Source organism: Taudactylus pleione, unplaced genomic scaffold, assembly GCF_031769625.1.
Source record: "Taudactylus pleione unplaced genomic scaffold, aTauple2 ptg001386l, whole genome shotgun sequence".
Classification (NCBI taxonomy): domain Eukaryota; kingdom Metazoa; phylum Chordata; class Amphibia; order Anura; family Myobatrachidae; genus Taudactylus; species Taudactylus pleione.
The window spans coordinates 223,746-247,253 of record NW_028285786.1 but is presented as its reverse complement, the minus strand read 5'-3'; the positions used below and the strand labels follow the sequence as shown (position 1 = coordinate 247,253).

General features: G+C 40.7%; 17 non-coding genes across 17 annotated transcripts; all 17 read left to right on the top strand.

The window, feature by feature from the left end:
• Positions 1-1,547: 1,547 nt before the first annotated feature.
• On the top strand, positions 1,548-1,619 carry TRNAE-CUC (transfer RNA glutamic acid (anticodon CUC)). The gene has a single exon. It is a non-coding gene; the product is annotated as a tRNA-Glu (tRNA).
• A 527-nt stretch (positions 1,620-2,146) lies between these two features.
• On the top strand, positions 2,147-2,218 carry TRNAE-CUC (transfer RNA glutamic acid (anticodon CUC)). Its single transcript has one exon. It is a non-coding gene; the product is annotated as a tRNA-Glu (tRNA).
• A 1,725-nt stretch (positions 2,219-3,943) lies between these two features.
• Positions 3,944-4,015, top strand: TRNAE-CUC (transfer RNA glutamic acid (anticodon CUC)). The gene has a single exon. It is a non-coding gene; the product is annotated as a tRNA-Glu (tRNA).
• Positions 4,016-6,339: 2,324 nt separating this feature from the next.
• Positions 6,340-6,411, top strand: TRNAE-CUC (transfer RNA glutamic acid (anticodon CUC)). The gene has a single exon. It is a non-coding gene; the product is annotated as a tRNA-Glu (tRNA).
• Positions 6,412-7,537: 1,126 nt separating this feature from the next.
• On the top strand, positions 7,538-7,609 carry TRNAE-CUC (transfer RNA glutamic acid (anticodon CUC)). Its single transcript has one exon. It is a non-coding gene; the product is annotated as a tRNA-Glu (tRNA).
• A 1,126-nt stretch (positions 7,610-8,735) lies between these two features.
• On the top strand, positions 8,736-8,807 carry TRNAE-CUC (transfer RNA glutamic acid (anticodon CUC)). The gene has a single exon. It is a non-coding gene; the product is annotated as a tRNA-Glu (tRNA).
• A 527-nt stretch (positions 8,808-9,334) lies between these two features.
• Positions 9,335-9,406, top strand: TRNAE-CUC (transfer RNA glutamic acid (anticodon CUC)). Its single transcript has one exon. It is a non-coding gene; the product is annotated as a tRNA-Glu (tRNA).
• A 527-nt stretch (positions 9,407-9,933) lies between these two features.
• Positions 9,934-10,005, top strand: TRNAE-CUC (transfer RNA glutamic acid (anticodon CUC)). The gene has a single exon. It is a non-coding gene; the product is annotated as a tRNA-Glu (tRNA).
• Positions 10,006-11,730: 1,725 nt separating this feature from the next.
• TRNAE-CUC (transfer RNA glutamic acid (anticodon CUC)) lies at positions 11,731-11,802 on the top strand. The gene has a single exon. It is a non-coding gene; the product is annotated as a tRNA-Glu (tRNA).
• A 1,126-nt stretch (positions 11,803-12,928) lies between these two features.
• Positions 12,929-13,000, top strand: TRNAE-CUC (transfer RNA glutamic acid (anticodon CUC)). Its single transcript has one exon. It is a non-coding gene; the product is annotated as a tRNA-Glu (tRNA).
• Positions 13,001-13,527: 527 nt separating this feature from the next.
• TRNAE-CUC (transfer RNA glutamic acid (anticodon CUC)) lies at positions 13,528-13,599 on the top strand. The gene has a single exon. It is a non-coding gene; the product is annotated as a tRNA-Glu (tRNA).
• Positions 13,600-14,126: 527 nt separating this feature from the next.
• Positions 14,127-14,198, top strand: TRNAE-CUC (transfer RNA glutamic acid (anticodon CUC)). The gene has a single exon. It is a non-coding gene; the product is annotated as a tRNA-Glu (tRNA).
• A 1,126-nt stretch (positions 14,199-15,324) lies between these two features.
• On the top strand, positions 15,325-15,396 carry TRNAE-CUC (transfer RNA glutamic acid (anticodon CUC)). The gene has a single exon. It is a non-coding gene; the product is annotated as a tRNA-Glu (tRNA).
• Positions 15,397-15,923: 527 nt separating this feature from the next.
• On the top strand, positions 15,924-15,995 carry TRNAE-CUC (transfer RNA glutamic acid (anticodon CUC)). The gene has a single exon. It is a non-coding gene; the product is annotated as a tRNA-Glu (tRNA).
• A 527-nt stretch (positions 15,996-16,522) lies between these two features.
• On the top strand, positions 16,523-16,594 carry TRNAE-CUC (transfer RNA glutamic acid (anticodon CUC)). The gene has a single exon. It is a non-coding gene; the product is annotated as a tRNA-Glu (tRNA).
• A 3,522-nt stretch (positions 16,595-20,116) lies between these two features.
• Positions 20,117-20,188, top strand: TRNAE-CUC (transfer RNA glutamic acid (anticodon CUC)). Its single transcript has one exon. It is a non-coding gene; the product is annotated as a tRNA-Glu (tRNA).
• A 2,042-nt stretch (positions 20,189-22,230) lies between these two features.
• Positions 22,231-22,302, top strand: TRNAE-CUC (transfer RNA glutamic acid (anticodon CUC)). Its single transcript has one exon. It is a non-coding gene; the product is annotated as a tRNA-Glu (tRNA).
• The last annotated feature ends 1,206 nt before the right edge of the window (positions 22,303-23,508 follow it).

Below are 23,508 nucleotides of genomic sequence, written 5' to 3'. Positions count from 1 at the left end.
ACTAAAAGACTTGTGCTCTTGTACAAAAGTATTTTTTTCATCAGAACCAATTAGACCATATTTGATATCTGAGTCATTAATGTCTTCTTTCTTTAGCACCAGAACAATTTATCATGGAGCCAGGGACTCTCAACGTCTAGCTCCTCAAAATAATTTTTTCGTGCCAGTACTATACATCCATCAGGTAAAGCTGCTGTGTGGTGTAATTTAAGACTGCTATGCACAACCATTTTTACTCTCCTTCCTTCTAAAACTGATTCCTAGTAGCCCACTCCCTCACATTCCATTGCTTTGGACTTCATTCAGGAAACTTCCTTTTCTTTCATGGAGTGTCAAACAAATCCATCCCTCCCTGGTGGTCTAGTGGCTAGGATTCGGCGCTCTCACCGCCGCGGCCCGGGGTCGATTCCCGGTCAGGGAAAGTGAGGTCCTCGGAATATTTTTGCCAAAAACACCAACCTTTCAAAGAAATGATGCACTTTCAGTTCAGCGCATCATTTCTAATAGTTGAGCAACAGTGAGTTGTCAAAACAGACAATGGAAATTGATAACAAAGAGTCAGCTATCTTCCTTTCTTAGTGAATATTTTTCAGTTAGCTACTAAAAGACTTGTGCTCTTGTACAAAAGTATTTTTTTCATCAGAACCAATTAGACCATATTTGATATCTGAATCATTAATGTCTTCTTTCTTTAGCACGAGAACAATTTATCATGGAGCCAGGGACACTCAACGTCTAGCTCCTCAAAATAATTTTTTTGTGCCAGTACTATACATCCATCAGGTAAAGCTGCTGTGTGGTGTAATTTAAGACTGCTATGCACAACCATTTTTACTCTCCTTCCTTCTAAAACTGATTCCTAGTAGCCCACTCCCTCACATTCCATTGCTTTGGACTTCATTCAGGAAACTTCCTTTTCTTTCATGGAGTGTCAAACTAAACCATCCCTCCCTGGTGGTCTAGTGGCTAGGATTCGGCGCTCTCACCGCCGCCGCCCGGGTTTGATTCCTGGTCAGGGCAAGTGAGATCCTCTGAATATTTTTGCCAAAAACACCAACCTTTCAAAGAAATGATGCACTTTCAGTTCAGCGCATCATTTCTAATACTTGAGCAACAGTGAGATGTCAAAACAGGCAATGGAAATTGAAAACAAAGAGTCAGCTATCTTCCTTTCTTAGTGAATATTTTTCAGTTAGCTACTAAAAGACTTGTGCTCTTGTACAAAAGTATTTTTTTCATCAGAACCAATTAGACCATATTTGATATCTGAGTCATTAATGTCTTCTTTCTTTAGCACCAGAACAATTTATCATGGAGCCAGGGACTCTCAATGTCTAGCTCCTCAAAATAATTTTTTCGTGCCAGTACTATACATCCATCAGGTAAAGCTGCTGTGTGGTGTAATTTAAGACTGCTGTGCACAACCATTTTTACTCTCCTTCCTTCTAAAACTGATTCCTAGTAGCCCACTCCCTCACATTCCATTGCTTTGGACTTCATTCAGGAAACTTCCTTTTCTTTCATGGAGTGTCAAACTAAACCATCCCTCCCTGGTGGTCTAGTGGCTAGGATTCGGCGCTCTCACCGCCACGGCCCGGGTTCAATTCCCGGTCAGGGAAAGTGAGGTCCTCGGAATGTTTTTGCCAAAAACACCAACCTTTCAAAGAAATGATGCACTTTCAGTTCAGCGCATCATTTCTAATACTTGAGCAACAGTGAGATGTCAAAACAGACAATGGAAATTGAAAACAAAGAGTCAGCTATCTTCCTTTCTTAGTGAATATTTTTCAGTTAGCTACTAAAAGACTTGTGCTCTTGTACAAAAGTATTTTTTTCATCAGAACCAATTAGACCATATTTGATATCTGAGTCATTAATGTCTTCTTTCTTTAGCACCAGAACAATTTATCATGGAGCCAGGGACTCTCAACGTCTAGCTCCTCAAAATAATTTTTTCGTGCCAGTACTATACATCCATCAGGTAAAGCTGCTGTGTGGTGTAATTTAAGACTGCTGTGCACAACCATTTTTACTCTCCTTCCTTCTAAAACTGATTCCTAGTAGCCCACTCCCTCACATTCCATTGCTTTGGACTTCATTCAGGAAACTTCCTTTTCTTTCATGGAGTGTCAAACTAAACCATCCCTCCCTGGTGGTCTAGTGGCTAGGATTCGGCGCTCTCACCGCCACGGCCCGGGTTCAATTCCCGGTCAGGGAAAGTGAGGTCCTCGGAATGTTTTTGCCAAAAACACCAACCTTTCAAAGAAATGATGCACTTTCAGTTCAGCGCATCATTTCTAATACTTGAGCAACAGTGAGATGTCAAAACAGACAATGGAAATTGATAACAAAGAGTCAGCTATCTTCCTTTCTTAGTGAATATTTTTCAGTTAGCTACTAAAAGACTTGTGCTCTTGTACAAAAGTATTTTTTTCATCAGAACCAATTAGACCATATTTGATATCTGAATCATTAATGTCTTCTTTCTTTAGCACGAGAACAATTTATCATGGAGCCAGGGACACTCAACGTCTAGCTCCTCAAAATAATTTTTTTGTGCCAGTACTATACATCCATCAGGTAAAGCTGCTGTGTGGTGTAATTTAAGACTGCTATGCACAACCATTTTTACTCTCCTTCCTTCTAAAACTGATTCCTAGTAGCCCACTCCCTCACATTCCATTGCTTTGGACTTCATTCAGGAAACTTCCTTTTCTTTCATGGAGTGTCAAACAAAACCATCCCTCCCTGGTGGTCTAGTGGCTAGGATTCGGCGCTCTCACCGCCGCGGCCCGGGGTCGATTCTCGGTCAGGGAAAGTGAGGTCCTCGGAATATTTTTGCCAAAAACACCAACCTTTCAAAGAAATGATGCACTTTCAGTTCAGCGCATCATTTCTAATACTTGAGCAACAGTGAGTTGTCAAAACAGACAATGGAAATTGATAACAAAGAGTCAGCTATCTTCCTTTCTTAGTGAATATTTTTCAGTTAGCTACTAAAAGACTTGTGCTCTTGTACAAAAGTATTTTTTTCATCAGAACCAATTAGACCATATTTGATATCTGAGTCATTAATGTCTTCTTTCTTTAGCACCAGAACAATTTATCATGGAGCCAGGGACTCTCAACGTCTAGCTCCTCAAAATAATTTTTTTGTGCCAGTACTATACATCCATCAGGTAAAGCTGCTGTGTGGTGTAATTTAAGACTGCTATGCACAACCATTTTTACTCTCCTTCCTTCTAAAACTGATTCCTAGTAGCCCACTCCTTCACATTCCATTGCTTTGGACTTCATTCAGGAAACTTCCTTTTCTTTCATGGAGTGTCAAACTAAACCATCCCTCCCTGGTGGTCTAGTGGCTAGGATTCGGCGCTCTCACCGCCGCCGCCCGGGTTCGATTCCTGGTCAGGGCAAGTGAGGTCCTCTGAATATTTTTGCCAAAAACACCAACCTTTCAAAGAAATGATGCACTTTCAGTTCAGCGCATCATTTCTAATACTTGAGCAACAGTGAGATGTCAAAACAGGCAATGGAAATTGAAAACAAAGAGTCAGCTATCTTCCTTTCTTAGTGAATATTTTTCAGTTAGCTACTAAAAGACTTGTGCTCTTGTACAAAAGTATTTTTTTCATCAGAACCAATTAGACCATATTTGATATCTGAGTCATTAATGTCTTCTTTCTTTAGCACCAGAACAATTTATCATGGAGCCAGGGACTCTCAACGTCTAGCTCCTCAAAATAATTTTTTCGTGCCAGTACTATACATCCATCAGGTAAAGCTGCTGTGTGGTGTAATTTAAGACTGCTGTGCACAACCATTTTTACTCTCCTTCCTTCTAAAACTGATTCCTAGTAGCCCACTCCCTCACATTCCATTGCTTTGGACTTCATTCAGGAAACTTCCTTTTCTTTCATGGAGTGTCAACCTAAACCATCCCTCCCTGGTGGTCTAGTGGCTAGGATTCGGCGCTCTCACCGCCACGGCCCGGGTTCAATTCCCGGTCAGGGAAAGTGAGGTCCTCGGAATGTTTTTGCCAAAAACACCAACCTTTCAAAGAAATGATGCACTTTCAGTTCAGCGCATCATTTCTAATACTTGAGCAACAGTGAGATGTCAAAACAGACAATGGAAATTGATAACAAAGAGTCAGCTATCTTCCTTTCTTAGTGAATATTTTTCAGTTAGCTACTAAAAGACTTGTGCTCTTGTACAAAAGTATTTTTTTCATCAGAACCAATTAGACCATATTTGATATCTGAATCATTAATGTCTTCTTTCTTTAGCACGAGAACAATTTATCATGGAGCCAGGGACACTCAACGTCTAGCTCCTCAAAATAATTTTTTTGTGCCAGTACTATACATCCATCAGGTAAAGCTGCTGTGTGGTGTAATTTAAGACTGCTATGCACAACCATTTTTACTCTCCTTCCTTCTAAAACTGATTCCTAGTAGCCCACTCCCTCACATTCCATTGCTTTGGACTTCATTCAGGAAACTTCCTTTTCTTTCATGGAGTGTCAAACAAAACCATCCCTCCCTGGTGGTCTAGTGGCTAGGATTCGGCGCTCTCACCGCCGCGGCCCGGGGTCGATTCTCGGTCAGGGAAAGTGAGGTCCTCGGAATATTTTTGCCAAAAACACCAACCTTTCAAAGAAATGATGCACTTTCAGTTCAGCGCATCATTTCTAATACTTGAGCAACAGTGAGTTGTCAAAACAGACAATGGAAATTGATAACAAAGAGTCAGCTATCTTCCTTTCTTAGTGAATATTTTTCAGTTAGCTACTAAAAGACTTGTGCTCTTGTACAAAAGTATTTTTTTCATCAGAACCAATTAGACCATATTTGATATCTGAGTCATTAATGTCTTCTTTCTTTAGCACCAGAACAATTTATCATGGAGCCAGGGACTCTCAACGTCTAGCTCCTCAAAATAATTTTTTCGTGCCAGTACTATACATCCATCAGGTAAAGCTGCTGTGTGGTGTAATTTAAGACTGCTATGCACAACCATTTTTACTCTCCTTCCTTCTAAAACTGATTCCTAGTAGCCCACTCCCTCACATTCCATTGCTTTGGACTTCATTCAGGAAACTTCCTTTTCTTTCATGGAGTGTCAAACAAATCCATCCCTCCCTGGTGGTCTAGTGGCTAGGATTCAGCGCTCTCACCGCCGCGGCCCGGGGTCGATTCCCGGTCAGGGAAAGTGAGGTCCTCGGAATATTTTTGCCAAAAACACCAACCTTTCAAAGAAATGATGCACTTTCAGTTCAGCGCATCATTTCTAATAGTTGAGCAACAGTGAGTTGTCAAAACAGACAATGGAAATTGATAACAAAGAGTCAGCTATCTTCCTTTCTTAGTGAATATTTTTCAGTTAGCTACTAAAAGACTTGTGCTCTTGTACAAAAGTATTTTTTTCATCAGAACCAATTAGACCATATTTGATATCTGAATCATTAATGTCTTCTTTCTTTAGCACGAGAACAATTTATCATGGAGCCAGGGACACTCAACGTCTAGCTCCTCAAAATAATTTTTTTGTGAAAGTACTATACATCCATCAGGTAAAGCTGCTGTGTGGTGTAATTTAAGACTGCTATGCACAACCATTTTTACTCTCCTTCCTTCTAAAACTGATTCCTAGTAGCCCACTCCCTCACATTCCATTGCTTTGGACTTCATTCAGGAAACTTCCTTTTCTTTCATGGAGTGTCAAACTAAACCATCCCTCCCTGGTGGTCTAGTGGCTAGGATTCGGCGCTCTCACCGCCGCCGCCCGGGTTCGATTCCTGGTCAGGGCAAGTGAGGTCCTCTGAATATTTTTGCCAAAAACACCAACCTTTCAAAGAAATGATGCACTTTCAGTTCAGCGCATCATTTCTAATACTTGAGCAACAGTGAGATGTCAAAACAGGCAATGGAAATTGAAAACAAAGAGTCAGCTATCTTCCTTTCTTAGTGAATATTTTTCAGTTAGCTACTAAAAGACTTGTGCTCTTGTACAAAAGTATTTTTTTCATCAGAACCAATTAGACCATATTTGATATCTGAGTCATTAATGTCTTCTTTCTTTAGCACCAGAACAATTTATCATGGAGCCAGGGACTCTCAACGTCTAGCTCCTCAAAATAATTTTTTCGTGCCAGTACTATACATCCATCAGGTAAAGCTGCTGTGTGGTGTAATTTAAGACTGCTGTGCACAACCATTTTTACTCTCCTTCCTTCTAAAACTGATTCCTAGTAGCCCACTCCCTCACATTCCATTGCTTTGGACTTCATTCAGGAAACTTCCTTTTCTTTCATGGAGTGTCAAACTAAACCATCCCTCCCTGGTGGTCTAGTGGCTAGGATTCGGCGCTCTCACCGCCACGGCCCGGGTTCAATTCCCGGTCAGGGAAAGTGAGGTCCTCGGAATGTTTTTGCCAAAAACACCAACCTTTCAAAGAAATGATGCACTTTCAGTTCAGCGCATCATTTCTAATACTTGAGCAACAGTGAGATGTCAAAACAGACAATGGAAATTGATAACAAAGAGTCAGCTATCTTCCTTTCTTAGTGAATATTTTTCAGTTAGCTACTAAAAGACTTGTGCTCTTGTACAAAAGTATTTTTTTCATCAGAACCAATTAGACCATATTTGATATCTGAATCATTAATGTCTTCTTTCTTTAGCACGAGAACAATTTATCATGGAGCCAGGGACACTCAACGTCTAGCTCCTCAAAATAATTTTTTCGTGCCAGTACTATACATCCATCAGGTAAAGCTGCTGTGTGGTGTAATTTAAGACTGCTGTGCACAACCATTTTTACTCTCCTTCCTTCTAAAACTGATTCCTAGTAGCCCACTCCCTCACATTCCATTGCTTTGGACTTCATTCAGGAAACTTCCTTTTCTTTCATGGAGTGTCAAACTAAACCATCCCTCCCTGGTGGTCTAGTGGCTAGGATTCGGCGCTCTCACCGCCACGGGCCGGGTTCAATTCCCGGTCAGGGAAAGTGAGGTCCTCGGAATGTTTTTGCCAAAAACACCAACCTTTCAAAGAAATGATGCACTTTCAGTTCAGCGCATCATTTCTAATACTTGAGCAACAGTGAGATGTCAAAACAGACAATGGAAATTGATAACAAAGAGTCAGCTATCTTCCTTTCTTAGTGAATATTTTTCAGTTAGCTACTAAAAGACTTGTGCTCTTGTACAAAAGTATTTTTTTCATCAGAACCAATTAGACCATATTTGATATCTGAATCATTAATGTCTTCTTTCTTTAGCACGAGAACAATTTATCATGGAGCCAGGGACACTCAACGTCTAGCTCCTCAAAATAATTTTTTTGTGCCAGTACTATACATCCATCAGGTAAAGCTGCTGTGTGGTGTAATTTAAGACTGCTATGCACAACCATTTTTACTCTCCTTCCTTCTAAAACTGATTCCTAGTAGCCCACTCCCTCACATTCCATTGCTTTGGACTTCATTCAGGAAACTTCCTTTTCTTTCATGGAGTGTCAAACTAAACCATCCCTCCCTGGTGGTCTAGTGGCTAGGATTCGGCGCTCTCACCGCCGCGGCCCGGGTTCGATTCCCGGTCAGGGAAAGTGAGGTCCTCGGAATATTTTTGCCAAAAACACCAACCTTTCAAAGAAATGATGCACTTTCAGTTCAGCGCATCATTTCTAATACTTGAGCAACAGTGAGATGTCAAAACAGGCAATGGAAATTGAAAACAAAGAGTCAGCTATCTTCCTTTCTTAGTGAATATTTTTCAGTTAGCTACTAAAAGACTTGTGCTCTTGTACAAAAGTATTTTTTTCATCAGAACCAATTAGACCATATTTGATATCTGAGTCATTAATGTCTTCTTTCTTTAGCACCAGAACAATTTATCATGGAGCCAGGGACTCTCAACGTCTAGCTCCTCAAAATAATTTTTTCGTGCCAGTACTATACATCCATCAGGTAAAGCTGCTGTGTGGTGTAATTTAAGACTGCTGTGCACAACCATTTTTACTCTCCTTCCTTCTAAAACTGATTCCTAGTAGCCCACTCCCTCACATTCCATTGCTTTGGACTTCATTCAGGAAACTTCCTTTTCTTTCATGGAGTGTCAAACTAAACCATCCCTCCCTGGTGGTCTAGTGGCTAGGATTCGGCGCTCTCACCACCACGGCCCGGGTTCAATTCCCGGTCAGGGAAAGTGAGGTCCTCGGAATGTTTTTGCCAAAAACACCAACCTTTCAAAGAAATGATGCACTTTCAGTTCAGCGCATCATTTCTAATACTTGAGCAACAGTGAGATGTCAAAACAGACAATGGAAATTGATAACAAAGAGTCAGCTATCTTCCTTTCTTAGTGAATATTTTTCAGTTAGCTACTAAAAGACTTGTGCTCTTGTACAAAAGTATTTTTTTCATCAGAACCAATTAGACCATATTTGATATCTGAATCATTAATGTCTTCTTTCTTTAGCACGAGAACAATTTATCATGGAGCCAGGGACACTCAACGTCTAGCTCCTCAAAATAATTTTTTCGTGCCAGTACTATACATCCATCAGGTAAAGCTGCTGTGTGGTGTAATTTAAGACTGCTGTGCACAACCATTTTTACTCTCCTTCCTTCTAAAACTGATTCCTAGTAGCCCACTCCCTCACATTCCATTGCTTTGGACTTCATTCAGGAAACTTCCTTTTCTTTCATGGAGTGTCAAACTAAACCATCCCTCCCTGGTGGTCTAGTGGCTAGGATTCGGCGCTCTCACCGCCACGGCCCGGGTTCAATTCCCGGTCAGGGAAAGTGAGGTCCTCGGAATGTTTTTGCCAAAAACACCAACCTTTCAAAGAAATGATGCACTTTCAGTTCAGCGCATCATTTCTAATACTTGAGCAACAGTGAGATGTCAAAACAGACAATGGAAATTGATAACAAAGAGTCAGCTATCTTCCTTTCTTAGTGAATATTTTTCAGTTAGCTACTAAAAGACTTGTGCTCTTGTACAAAAGTATTTTTTTCATCAGAACCAATTAGACCATATTTGATATCTGAATCATTAATGTCTTCTTTCTTTAGCACGAGAACAATTTATCATGGAGCCAGGGACACTCAACGTCTAGCTCCTCAAAATAATTTTTTTGTGCCAGTACTATACATCCATCAGGTAAAGCTGCTGTGTGGTGTAATTTAAGACTGCTATGCACAACCATTTTTACTCTCCTTCCTTCTAAAACTGATTCCTAGTAGCCCACTCCCTCACATTCCATTGCTTTGGACTTCATTCAGGAAACTTCCTTTTCTTTCATGGAGTGTCAAACTAAACCATCCCTCCCTGGTGGTCTAGTGGCTAGGATTCGGCGCTCTCACCGCCGCGGCCCGGGTTCGATTCCCGGTCAGGGAAAGTGAGGTCCTCGGAATATTTTTGCCAAAAACACCAACCTTTCAAAGAAATGATGCACTTTCAGTTCAGCGCATCATTTCTAATACTTGAGCAACAGTGAGTTGTCAAAACAGACAATGGAAATTGATAACAAAGAGTCAGCTATCTTCCTTTCTTAGTGAATATTTTTCAGTTAGCTACTAAAAGACTTGTGCTCTTGTACCAAAGTATTTTTTTCATCAGAACCAATTAGACCATATTTGATATCTGAGTCATTAATGTCTTCTTTCTTTAGCACCAGAACAATTTATCATGGAGCCAGGGACTCTCAACGTCTAGCTCCTCAAAATAATTTTTTCGTGCCAGTACTATACATCCATCAGGTAAAGCTGCTGTGTGGTGTAATTTAAGACTGCTATGCACAACCATTTTTACTCTCCTTCCTTCTAAAACTGATTCCTAGTAGCCCACTCCCTCACATTCCATTGCTTTGGACTTCATTCAGGAAACTTCCTTTTCTTTCATGGAGTGTCAAACTAAACCATCCCTCCCTGGTGGTCTAGTGGCTAGGATTCGGCGATCTCACCGCCGTGGCCCGGGTTCGATTCCCGGTCAGGGAAAGTGAGGTCCTCGGAATATTTTTGCCCAAAACACCAACCTTTCAAAGAAATGATGCACTTTCAGTTCAGCGCATCATTTCTAATACTTGAGCAACAGTGAGTTGTCAAAACAGACAATGGAAATTGATAACAAAGAGTCAGCTATCTTCCTTTCTTAGTGAATATTTTTCAGTTAGCTACTAAAAGACTTGTGCTCTTGTACAAAAGTATTTTTTTCATCAGAACCAATTAGACCATATTTGATATCTGAGTCATTAATGTCTTCTTTCTTTAGCACCAGAACAATTTATCATGGAGCCAGGGACTCTCAACGTCTAGCTCCTCAAAATAATTTTTTCGTGCCAGTACTATACATCCATCAGGTAAAGCTGCTGTGTGGTGTAATTTAAGACTGCTATGCACAACCATTTTTACTCTCCTTCCTTCTAAAACTGATTCCTAGTAGCCCACTCCCTCACATTCCATTGCTTTGGACTTCATTCAGGAAACTTCCTTTTCTTTCATGGAGTGTCAAACAAAACCATTCCTCCCTGGTGGTCTAGTGGCTAGGATTCGGCGCTCTCACCGCCGCGGCCCGGGGTCGATTCTCGGTCAGGGAAAGTGAGGTCCTCGGAATATTTTTGCCAAAAACACCAACCTTTCAAAGAAATGATGCACTTTCAGTTCAGCGCATCATTTCTAATAGTTGAGCAACAGTGAGTTGTCAAAACAGACAATGGAAATTGATAACAAAGAGTCAGCTATCTTCCTTTCTTAGTGAATATTTTTCAGTTAGCTACTAAAAGACTTGTGCTCTTGTACAAAAGTATTTTTTTCATCAGAACCAATTAGACCATATTTGATATCTGAGTCATTAATGTCTTCTTTCTTTAGCACCAGAACAATTTATCATGGAGCCAGGGACTCTCAACGTCTAGCTCCTCAAAATAATTTTTTCGTGCCAGTACTATACATCCATCAGGTAAAGCTGCTGTGTGGTGTAATTTAAGACTGCTATGCACAACCATTTTTACTCTCCTTCCTTCTAAAACTGATTCCTAGTAGCCCACTCCCTCACATTCCATTGCTTTGGACTTCATTCAGGAAACTTCCTTTTCTTTCATGGAGTGTCAAACAAAACCATCCCTCCCTGGTGGTCTAGTGGCTAGGATTCGGCGCTCTCACCGCCGCGGCCCGGGGTCGATTCCCGGTCAGGGAAAGTGAGGTCCTCGGAATATTTTTGCCAAAAACACCAACCTTTCAAAGAAATGATGCACTTTCAGTTCAGCGCATCATTTCTAATAGTTGAGCAACAGTGAGTTGTCAAAACAGACAATGGAAATTGATAACAAAGAGTCAGCTATCTTCCTTTCTTAGTGAATATTTTTCAGTTAGCTACTAAAAGACTTGTGCTCTTGTACAAAAGTATTTTTTTCATCAGAACCAATTAGACCATATTTGATATCTGAATCATTAATGTCTTCTTTCTTTAGCACGAGAACAATTTATCATGGAGCCAGGGACACTCAACGTCTAGCTCCTCAAAATAATTTTTTTGTGCCAGTACTATACATCCATCAGGTAAAGCTGCTGTGTGGTGTAATTTAAGACTGCTATGCACAACCATTTTTACTCTCCTTCCTTCTAAAACTGATTCCTAGTAGCCCACTCCCTCACATTCCATTGCTTTGGACTTCATTCAGGAAACTTCCTTTTCTTTCATGGAGTGTCAAACTAAACCATCCCTCCCTGGTGGTCTAGTGGCTAGGATTCGGCGCTCTCACCGCCGCGGCCCGGGTTCGATTCCCGGTCAGGGAAAGTGAGGTCCTCGGAATATTTTTGCCAAAAACACCAACCTTTCAAAGAAATGATGCACTTTCAGTTCAGCGCATCATTTCTAATACTTGAGCAACAGTGAGATGTCAAAACAGGCAATGGAAATTGAAAACAAAGAGTCAGCTATCTTCCTTTCTTAGTGAATATTTTTCAGTTAGCTACTAAAAGACTTGTGCTCTTGTACAAAAGTATTTTTTTCATCAGAACCAATTAGACCATATTTGATATCTGAGTCATTAATGTCTTCTTTCTTTAGCACCAGAACAATTTATCATGGAGCCAGGGACTCTCAACGTCTAGCTCCTCAAAATAATTTTTTCGTGCCAGTACTATACATCCATCAGGTAAAGCTGCTGTGTGGTGTAATTTAAGACTGCTGTGCACAACCATTTTTACTCTCCTTCCTTCTAAAACTGATTCCTAGTAGCCCACTCCCTCACATTCCATTGCTTTGGACTTCATTCAGGAAACTTCCTTTTCTTTCATGGAGTGTCAAACTAAACCATCCCTCCCTGGTGGTCTAGTGGCTAGGATTCGGCGCTCTCACCACCACGGCCCGGGTTCAATTCCCGGTCAGGGAAAGTGAGGTCCTCGGAATGTTTTTGCCAAAAACACCAACCTTTCAAAGAAATGATGCACTTTCAGTTCAGCGCATCATTTCTAATACTTGAGCAACAGTGAGATGTCAAAACAGACAATGGAAATTGATAACAAAGAGTCAGCTATCTTCCTTTCTTAGTGAATATTTTTCAGTTAGCTACTAAAAGACTTGTGCTCTTGTACAAAAGTATTTTTTTCATCAGAACCAATTAGACCATATTTGATATCTGAATCATTAATGTCTTCTTTCTTTAGCACGAGAACAATTTATCATGGAGCCAGGGACACTCAACGTCTAGCTCCTCAAAATAATTTTTTCGTGCCAGTACTATACATCCATCAGGTAAAGCTGCTGTGTGGTGTAATTTAAGACTGCTGTGCACAACCATTTTTACTCTCCTTCCTTCTAAAACTGATTCCTAGTAGCCCACTCCCTCACATTCCATTGCTTTGGACTTCATTCAGGAAACTTCCTTTTCTTTCATGGAGTGTCAAACTAAACCATCCCTCCCTGGTGGTCTAGTGGCTAGGATTCGGCGCTCTCACCGCCACGGCCCGGGTTCAATTCCCGGTCAGGGAAAGTGAGGTCCTCGGAATGTTTTTGCCAAAAACACCAACCTTTCAAAGAAATGATGCACTTTCAGTTCAGCGCATCATTTCTAATACTTGAGCAACAGTGAGATGTCAAAACAGACAATGGAAATTGATAACAAAGAGTCAGCTATCTTCCTTTCTTAGTGAATATTTTTCAGTTAGCTACTAAAAGACTTGTGCTCTTGTACAAAAGTATTTTTTTCATCAGAACCAATTAGACCATATTTGATATCTGAATCATTAATGTCTTCTTTCTTTAGCACGAGAACAATTTATCATGGAGCCAGGGACACTCAACGTCTAGCTCCTCAAAATAATTTTTTTGTGCCAGTACTATACATCCATCAGGTAAAGCTGCTGTGTGGTGTAATTTAAGACTGCTATGCACAACCATTTTTACTCTCCTTCCTTCTAAAACTGATTCCTAGTAGCCCACTCCCTCACATTCCATTGCTTTGGACTTCATTCAGGAAACTTCCTTTTCTTTCATGGAGTGTCAAACTAAACCATCCCTCCCTGGTGGTCTAGTGGCTAGGATTCGGCGCTCTCACCGCCGCGGCCCGGGTTTGATTCCCGGTCAGGGAAAGTGAGGTCCTCGGAATATTTTTGCCAAAAACACCAACCTTTCAAAGAAATGATGCACTTTCAGTTCAGCGCATCATTTCTAATACTTGAGCAACAGTGAGTTGTCAAAACAGACAATGGAAATTGATAACAAAGAGTCAGCTATCTTCCTTTCTTAGTGAATATTTTTCAGTTAGCTACTAAAAGACTTGTGCTCTTGTACCAAAGTATTTTTTTCATCAGAACCAATTAGACCATATTTGATATCTGAGTCATTAATGTCTTCTTTCTTTAGCACCAGAACAATTTATCATGGAGCCAGGGACTCTCAACGTCTAGCTCCTCAAAATAATTTTTTCGTGCCAGTACTATACATCCATCAGGTAAAGCTGCTGTGTGGTGTAATTTAAGACTGCTATGCACAACCATTTTTACTCTCCTTCCTTCTAAAACTGATTCCTAGTAGCCCACTCCCTCACATTCCATTGCTTTGGACTTCATTCAGGAAACTTCCTTTTCTTTCATGGAGTGTCAAACTAAACCATCCCTCCCTGGTGGTCTAGTGGCTAGGATTCGGCGATCTCACCGCCGTGGCCCGGGTTCGATTCCCGGTCAGGGAAAGTGAGGTCCTCGGAATATTTTTGCCCAAAACACCAACCTTTCAAAGAAATGATGCACTTTCAGTTCAGCGCATCATTTCTAATACTTGAGCAACAGTGAGTTGTCAAAACAGACAATGGAAATTGATAACAAAGAGTCAGCTATCTTCCTTTCTTAGTGAATATTTTTCAGTTAGCTACTAAAAGACTTGTGCTCTTGTACAAAAGTATTTTTTTCATCAGAACCAATTAGACCATATTTGATATCTGAGTCATTAATGTCTTCTTTCTTTAGCACCAGAACAATTTATCATGGAGCCAGGGACTCTCAACGTCTAGGTCCTCAAAATAATTTTTTCGTGCCAGTACTATACATCCATCAGGTAAAGCTGCTGTGTGGTGTAATTTAAGACTGCTATGCACAACCATTTTTACTCTCCTTCCTTCTAAAACTGATTCCTAGTAGCCCACTCCCTCACATTCCATTGCTTTGGACTTCATTCAGGAAACTTCCTTTTCTTTCATGGAGTGTCAAACAAAACCATTCCTCCCTGGTGGTCTAGTGGCTAGGATTCGGCGCTCTCACCACCACGGCCCGGGTTCAATTCCCGGTCAGGGAAAGTGAGGTCCTCGGAATGTTTTTGCCAAAAACACCAACCTTTCAAAGAAATGATGCACTTTCAGTTCAGCGCATCATTTCTAATACTTGAGCAACAGTGAGATGTCAAAACAGACAATGGAAATTGATAACAAAGAGTCAGCTATCTTCCTTTCTTAGTGAATATTTTTCAGTTAGCTACTAAAAGACTTGTGCTCTTGTACAAAAGTATTTTTTTCATCAGAACCAATTAGACCATATTTGATATCTGAATCATTAATGTCTTCTTTCTTTAGCACGAGAACAATTTATCATGGAGCCAGGGACACTCAACGTCTAGCTCCTCAAAATAATTTTTTCGTGCCAGTACTATACATCCATCAGGTAAAGCTGCTGTGTGGTGTAATTTAAGACTGCTGTGCACAACCATTTTTACTCTCCTTCCTTCTAAAACTGATTCCTAGTAGCCCACTCCCTCACATTCCATTGCTTTGGACTTCATTCAGGAAACTTCCTTTTCTTTCATGGAGTGTCAAACTAAACCATCCCTCCCTGGTGGTCTAGTGGCTAGGATTCGGCGCTCTCACCGCCACGGCCCGGGTTCAATTCCCGGTCAGGGAAAGTGAGGTCCTCGGAATGTTTTTGCCAAAAACACCAACCTTTCAAAGAAATGATGCACTTTCAGTTCAGCGCATCATTTCTAATACTTGAGCAACAGTGAGATGTCAAAACAGACAATGGAAATTGATAACAAAGAGTCAGCTATCTTCCTTTCTTAGTGAATATTTTTCAGTTAGCTACTAAAAGACTTGTGCTCTTGTACAAAAGTATTTTTTTCATCAGAACCAATTAGACCATATTTGATATCTGAATCATTAATGTCTTCTTTCTTTAGCACGAGAACAATTTATCATGGAGCCAGGGACACTCAACGTCTAGCTCCTCAAAATAATTTTTTTGTGCCAGTACTATACATCCATCAGGTAAAGCTGCTGTGTGGTGTAATTTAAGACTGCTATGCACAACCATTTTTACTCTCCTTCCTTCTAAAACTGATTCCTAGTAGCCCACTCCCTCACATTCCATTGCTTTGGACTTCATTCAGGAAACTTCCTTTTCTTTCATGGAGTGTCAAACTAAACCATCCCTCCCTGGTGGTCTAGTGGCTAGGATTCGGCGCTCTCACCGCCGCGGCCCGGGTTTGATTCCCGGTCAGGGAAAGTGAGGTCCTCGGAATATTTTTGCCAAAAACACCAACCTTTCAAAGAAATGATGCACTTTCAGTTCAGCGCATCATTTCTAATACTTGAGCAACAGTGAGTTGTCAAAACAGACAATGGAAATTGATAACAAAGAGTCAGCTATCTTCCTTTCTTAGTGAATATTTTTCAGTTAGCTACTAAAAGACTTGTGCTCTTGTACCAAAGTATTTTTTTCATCAGAACCAATTAGACCATATTTGATATCTGAGTCATTAATGTCTTCTTTCTTTAGCACCAGAACAATTTATCATGGAGCCAGGGACTCTCAACGTCTAGCTCCTCAAAATAATTTTTTCGTGCCAGTACTATACATCCATCAGGTAAAGCTGCTGTGTGGTGTAATTTAAGACTGCTATGCACAACCATTTTTACTCTCCTTCCTTCTAAAACTGATTCCTAGTAGCCCACTCCCTCACATTCCATTGCTTTGGACTTCATTCAGGAAACTTCCTTTTCTTTCATGGAGTGTCAAACTAAACCATCCCTCCCTGGTGGTCTAGTGGCTAGGATTCGGCGATCTCACCGCCGTGGCCCGGGTTCGATTCCCGGTCAGGGAAAGTGAGGTCCTCGGAATATTTTTGCCCAAAACACCAACCTTTCAAAGAAATGATGCACTTTCAGTTCAGCGCATCATTTCTAATACTTGAGCAACAGTGAGTTGTCAAAACAGACAATGGAAATTGATAACAAAGAGTCAGCTATCTTCCTTTCTTAGTGAATATTTTTCAGTTAGCTACTAAAAGACTTGTGCTCTTGTACAAAAGTATTTTTTTCATCAGAACCAATTAGACCATATTTGATATCTGAGTCATTAATGTCTTCTTTCTTTAGCACCAGAACAATTTATCATGGAGCCAGGGACTCTCAACGTCTAGGTCCTCAAAATAATTTTTTCGTGCCAGTACTATACATCCATCAGGTAAAGCTGCTGTGTGGTGTAATTTAAGACTGCTATGCACAACCATTTTTACTCTCCTTCCTTCTAAAACTGATTCCTAGTAGCCCACTCCCTCACATTCCATTGCTTTGGACTTCATTCAGGAAACTTCCTTTTCTTTCATGGAGTGTCAAACAAAACCATTCCTCCCTGGTGGTCTAGTGGCTAGGATTCGGCGCTCTCACCGCCGCGGCCCGGGGTCGATTCTCGGTCAGGGAAAGTGAGGTCCTCGGAATATTTTTGCCAAAAACACCAACCTTTCAAAGAAATGATGCACTTTCAGTTCAGCGCATCATTTCTAATAGTTGAGCAACAGTGAGTTGTCAAAACAGACAATGGAAATTGATAACAAAGAGTCAGCTATCTTCCTTTCTTAGTGAATATTTTTCAGTTAGCTACTAAAAGACTTGTGCTCTTGTACAAAAGTATTTTTTTCATCAGAACCAATTAGACCATATTTGATATCTGAGTCATTAATGTCTTCTTTCTTTAGCACCAGAACAATTTATCATGGAGCCAGGGACTCTCAACGTCTAGCTCCTCAAAATAATTTTTTCGTGCCAGTACTATACATCCATCAGGTAAAGCTGCTGTGTGGTGTAATTTAAGACTGCTATGCACAACCATTTTTACTCTCCTTCCTTCTAAAACTGATTCCTAGTAGCCCACTCCCTCACATTCCATTGCTTTGGACTTCATTCAGGAAACTTCCTTTTCTTTCATGGAGTGTCAAACAAAACCATCCCTCCCTGGTGGTCTAGTGGCTAGGATTCGGCGCTCTCACCGCCGCGGCCCGGGGTCGATTCCCGGTCAGGGAAAGTGAGGTCCTCGGAATATTTTTGCCAAAAACACCAACCTTTCAAAGAAATGATGCACTTTCAGTTCAGCGCATCATTTCTAATAGTTGAGCAACAGTGAGTTGTCAAAACAGACAATGGAAATTGATAACAAAGAGTCAGCTATCTTCCTTTCTTAGTGAATATTTTTCAGTTAGCTACTAAAAGACTTGTGCTCTTGTACAAAAGTATTTTTTTCATCAGAACCAATTAGACCATATTTGATATCTGAATCATTAATGTCTTCTTTCTTTAGCACGAGAACAATTTATCATGGAGCCAGGGACACTCAACGTCTAGCTCCTCAAAATAATTTTTTTGTGCCAGTACTATACATCCATCAGGTAAAGCTGCTGTGTGGTGTAATTTAAGACTGCTATGCACAACCATTTTTACTCTCCTTCCTTCTAAAACTGATTCCTAGTAGCCCACTCCCTCACATTCCATTGCTTTGGACTTCATTCAGGAAACTTCCTTTTCTTTCATGGAGTGTCAAACTAAACCATCCCTCCCTGGTGGTCTAGTGGCTAGGATTCGGTGCTCTCACCGCCGCCGCCCGGGTTCGATTCCTGGTCAGGGCAAGTGAGGTCCTCTGAATATTTTTGCCAAAAACACCAACCTTTCAAAGAAATGATGCACTTTCAGTTCAGCGCATCATTTCTAATACTTGAGCAACAGTGAGTTGTCAAAACAGACAATGGAAATTGATAACAAAGAGTCAGCTATCTTCCTTTCTTAGTGAATATTTTTCAGTTAGCTACTAAAAGACTTGTGCTCTTGTACAAAAGTATTTTTTTCATCAGAACCAATTAGACCATATTTGATATCTGAGTCATTAATGTCTTCTTTCTTTAGCACCAGAACAATTTATCATGGAGCCAGGGACTCTCAACGTCTAGCTCCTCAAAATAATTTTTTCGTGCCAGTACTATACATCCATCAGGTAAAGCTGCTGTGTGGTGTAATTTAAGACTGCTATGCACAACCATTTTTACTCTCCTTCCTTCTAAAACTGATTCCTAGTAGCCCACTCCCTCACATTCCATTGCTTTGGACTTCATTCAGGAAACTTCCTTTTCTTTCATGGAGTGTCAAACAAAACCATCCCTCCCTGGTGGTCTAGTGGCTAGGATTCGGCGCTCTCACCGCCGCGGCCCGGGGTCGATTCCCGGTCAGGGAAAGTGAGGTCCTCGGAATATTTTTGCCAAAAACACCAACCTTTCAAAGAAATGATGCACTTTCAGTTCAGCGCATCATTTCTAATAGTTGAGCAACAGTGAGTTGTCAAAACAGACAATGGAAATTGATAACAAAGAGTCAGCTATCTTCCTTTCTTAGTGAATATTTTTCAGTTAGCTACTAAAAGACTTGTGCTCTTGTACAACAGTATTTTTTTCATCAGAACCAATTAGACCATATTTGATATCTGAATCATTAATGTCTTCTTTCTTTAGCACGAGAACAATTTATCATGGAGCCAGGGACACTCAACGTCTAGCTCCTCAAAATAATTTTTTTGTGCCAGTACTATACATCCATCAGGTAAAGCTGCTGTGTGGTGTAATTTAAGACTGCTATGCACAACCATTTTTACTCTCCTTCCTTCTAAAACTGATTCCTAGTAGCCCACTCCCTCACATTCCATTGCTTTGGACTTCATTCAGGAAACTTCCTTTTCTTTCATGGAGTGTCAAACTAAACCATCCCTCCCTGGTGGTCTAGTGGCTAGGATTCGGCGCTCTCACCGCCGCCGCCCGGGTTCGATTCCTGGTCAGGGCAAGTGAGGTCCTCTGAATATTTTTGCCAAAAACACCAACCTTTCAAAGAAATGATGCACTTTCAGTTCAGCGCATCATTTCTAATACTTGAGCAACAGTGAGATGTCAAAACAGGCAATGGAAATTGAAAACAAAGAGTCAGCTATCTTCCTTTCTTAGTGAATATTTTTCAGTTAGCTACTAAAAGACTTGTGCTCTTGTACAAAAGTATTTTTTTCATCAGAACCAATTAGACCATATTTGATATCTGAGTCATTAATGTCTTCTTTCTTTAGCACCAGAACAATTTATCATGGAGCCAGGGACTCTCAACGTCTAGCTCCTCAAAATAATTTTTTCGTGCCAGTTCTATACATCCATCAGGTAAAGCTGCTGTGTGGTGTAATTTAAGACTGCTGTGCACAACCATTTTTACTCTCCTTCCTTCTAAAACTGATTCCTAGTAGCCCACTCCCTCACATTCCATTGCTTTGGACTTCATTCAGGAAACTTCCTTTTCTTTCATGGAGTGTCAAACTAAACCATCCCTCCCTGGTGGTCTAGTGGCTAGGATTCGGCGCTCTCACCGCCGCGGCCCGGGTTCAATTCCCGGTCAGGGAAAGTGAGGTCCTCGGAATGTTTTTGCCAAAAACACCAACCTTTCAAAGAAATGATGCACTTTCAGTTCAGCGCATCATTTCTAATACTTGAGCAACAGTGAGATGTCAAAACAGACAATGGAAATTGATAACAAAGAGTCAGCTATCTTCCTTTCTTAGTGAATATTTTTCAGTTAGCTACTAAAAGACTTGTGCTCTTGTACAAAAGTATTTTTTTCATCAGAACCAATTAGACCATATTTGATATCTGAATCATTAATGTCTTCTTTCTTTAGCACGAGAACAATTTATCATGGAGCCAGGGACACTCAACGTCTAGCTCCTCAAAATAATTTTTTTGTGCCAGTACTATACATCCATCAGGTCAAGCTGCTGTGTGGTGTAATTTAAGACTGCTATGCACAACCATTTTTACTCTCCTTCCTTCTAAAACTGATTCCTAGTAGCCCACTCCCTCACATTCCATTGCTTTGGACTTCATTCAGGAAACTTCCTTTTCTTTCATGGAGTGTCAAACTAAACCATCCCTCCCTGGTGGTCTAGTGGCTAGGATTCGGCGCTCTCACCGCCGCCGCCCGGGTTCGATTCCTGGTCAGGGAAAGTGAGGTCCTCTGAATATTTTTGCCAAAAACACCAACCTTTCAAAGAAATGATGCACTTTCAGTTCAGCGCATCATTTCTAATACTTGAGCAACAGTGAGATGTCAAAACAGGCAATGGAAATTGAAAACAAAGAGTCAGCTATCTTCCTTTCTTAGTGAATATTTTTCAGTTAGCTACTAAAAGACTTGTGCTCTTGTACAAAAGTATTTTTTTTGACATGGAGTGTCAAACTAAACCATCCCTCCCTGGTGGTCTACTGGCTAGGATTCGGCGCTCTCACCGCCGCGGCCCGGGTTCGATTCCCGGTCAGGGAAAGTGAGGTCCTTGGAATATTTTTGCCAAAAACACCAACCTTTCAAAGAAATGATGCACTTTCAGTTCAGCGCATTATTTCTAATACTTGAGCAACAGTGAGTTGTCAAAACAGACAATGGAAATTGATAACAAAGAGTCAGCTATCTTCCTTTCTTAGTGAATATTTTTCAGTTATCTACTAAAAGACTTGTGCTCTTGTACAAAAGTATTTTTTTCATCAGAACCAATTAGACCTTATTTGATATCTGAATCATTAATGTCTTCTTTCTTTAGCACCAGAACAATTTATCATGGAGCCAGGGACTCTCAACGTCTAGCTCCTCAAAATAATTTTTTTGTGCCAGTACTATACATCCATCAGGTAAAGCTGCTGTGTGGTGTAATTTAAGACTGCTGTGCACAACCATTTTTACTCTCCTTCCTTCTAAAACTGATTCCTAGTAGCCCACTCCCTCACATTCCATTGCTTTGGACTTCATTCAGGAAACTTCCTTTTCTTTCATGGAGTGTCAAACTAAACCATCCCTCCCTGGTGGTCTAGTGGCTAGGATTCGGCGCTCTCACCGCCGCCGCCCGGGTTCGATTCCTGGTCAGGGCAAGTGAGGTCCTCTGAATATTTTTGCCAAAAACACCAACCTTTCAAAGAAATGATGCACTTTCAGTTCAGCGCATCATTTCTAATACTTGAGCAACAGTGAGATGTCAAAACAGGCAATGGAAATTGAAAACAAAGAGTCAGCTATCTTCCTTTCTTAGTGAATATTTTTCAGTTAGCTACTAAAAGACATGTGCTCTTGTACAAAAGTATTTTTTTCATCAGAACCAATTAGACCATATTTGATATCTGAGTCATTAATGTCTTCTTTCTTTAGCACCAGAACAATTTATCATGGAGCCAGGGACTCTCAACGTCTAGCTCCTCAAAATAATTTTTTCGTGCCAGTACTATACATCCATCAGGTAAAGCTGCTGTGTGGTGTAATTTAAGACTGCTGTGCACAACCATTTTTACTCTCCTTCCTTCTAAAACTGATTCCTAGTAGCCCACTCCCTCACATACCATTGCTTTGGACTTCATTCAGGAAACTTCCTTTTCTTTCATGGAGTGTCAAACTAAACCATCCCTCCCTGGTGGTCTAGTGGCTAGGATTCAGCGCTCTCACCGCCGCGGCCCGGGTTCGATTCCCGGTCAGGGAAAGTGAGGTCCTCGGAATGTTTTTGCCAAAAACACCAACCTTTCAAAGAAATGATGCACTTTCAGTTCAGCGCATCATTTCTAATACTTGAGCAACAGTTAGATGTCAAAACAGGCAATGGAAATTGAAAACAAAGAGTAAGCTATCTTCCTTTCTTAGTGAATATTTTTCAGTTAGCTACTAAAAGACTTGTGCTCTTGTACAAAAGTATTTTTTTTGACATGGAGTGTCAAACTAAACCATCCCTCCCTGGTGGTCTACTGGCTAGGATTCGGCGCTCTCACCGCCGCGGCCCGGGTTTGATTCCCGATCAGGGAAAGTGAGGTCCTTGGAATATTTTTGCCAAAAACACCAACCTTTCAAAGAAATGATGCACTTTCAGTTCAGCGCATTATTTCTAATACTTGAGCAACAGTGAGTTGTCAAAACAGACAATGGAAATTGATAACAAAGAGTCAGCTATCTTCCTTTCTTAGTGAATATTTTTCAGTTAGCTACTAAAAGACTTGTGCTCTTGTACAAAAGTATTTTTTTCATCAGAACCAATTAGACCTTATTTGATATCTGAATCATTAATGTCTTCTTTCTTTAGCACCAGAACAATTTATCATGGAGCCAGGGACTCTCAACGTCTAGCTCCTCAAAATAATTTTTTCGTGCCAGTACTATACATCCATCAGGTAAAGCTGCTGTGTGGTGTAATTTAAGACTGCTGTGCACAACCATTTTTACTCTCCTTCCTTCTAAAACTGATTCCTAGTAGCCCACTCCCTCACATTCCATTGCTTTGGACTTCATTCAGGAAACTTCCTTTTCTTTCATGGAGTGTCAAACTAAACCATCCCTCCCTGGTGGTCTAGTGGCTAGGATTCGGCACTCTCACCACCGCGGTCCGGGTTCGATTCCCGGTCAGGGAAAGTGAGGTCCTCGGAATGTTTTTGCCAAAAACACCAACCTTTCAAAGAAATGATGCACTTTCAGTTCAGCTCATCATTTCTAATACTTGAGCAACAGTGAGATGTCAAAACAGGCAATGGAAATTGAAAACAAAGAGTCAGCTATCTTCCTTTCTTAGTGAATATTTTTCAGTTAGCTACTAAAAGACTTGTGCTCTTGTACAAAAGTATTTTTTTCATCAGAACCAATTAGACCATATTTGATATCTGAGTCATTAATGTCTTCTTTCTTTAGCACCAGAACAATTTAT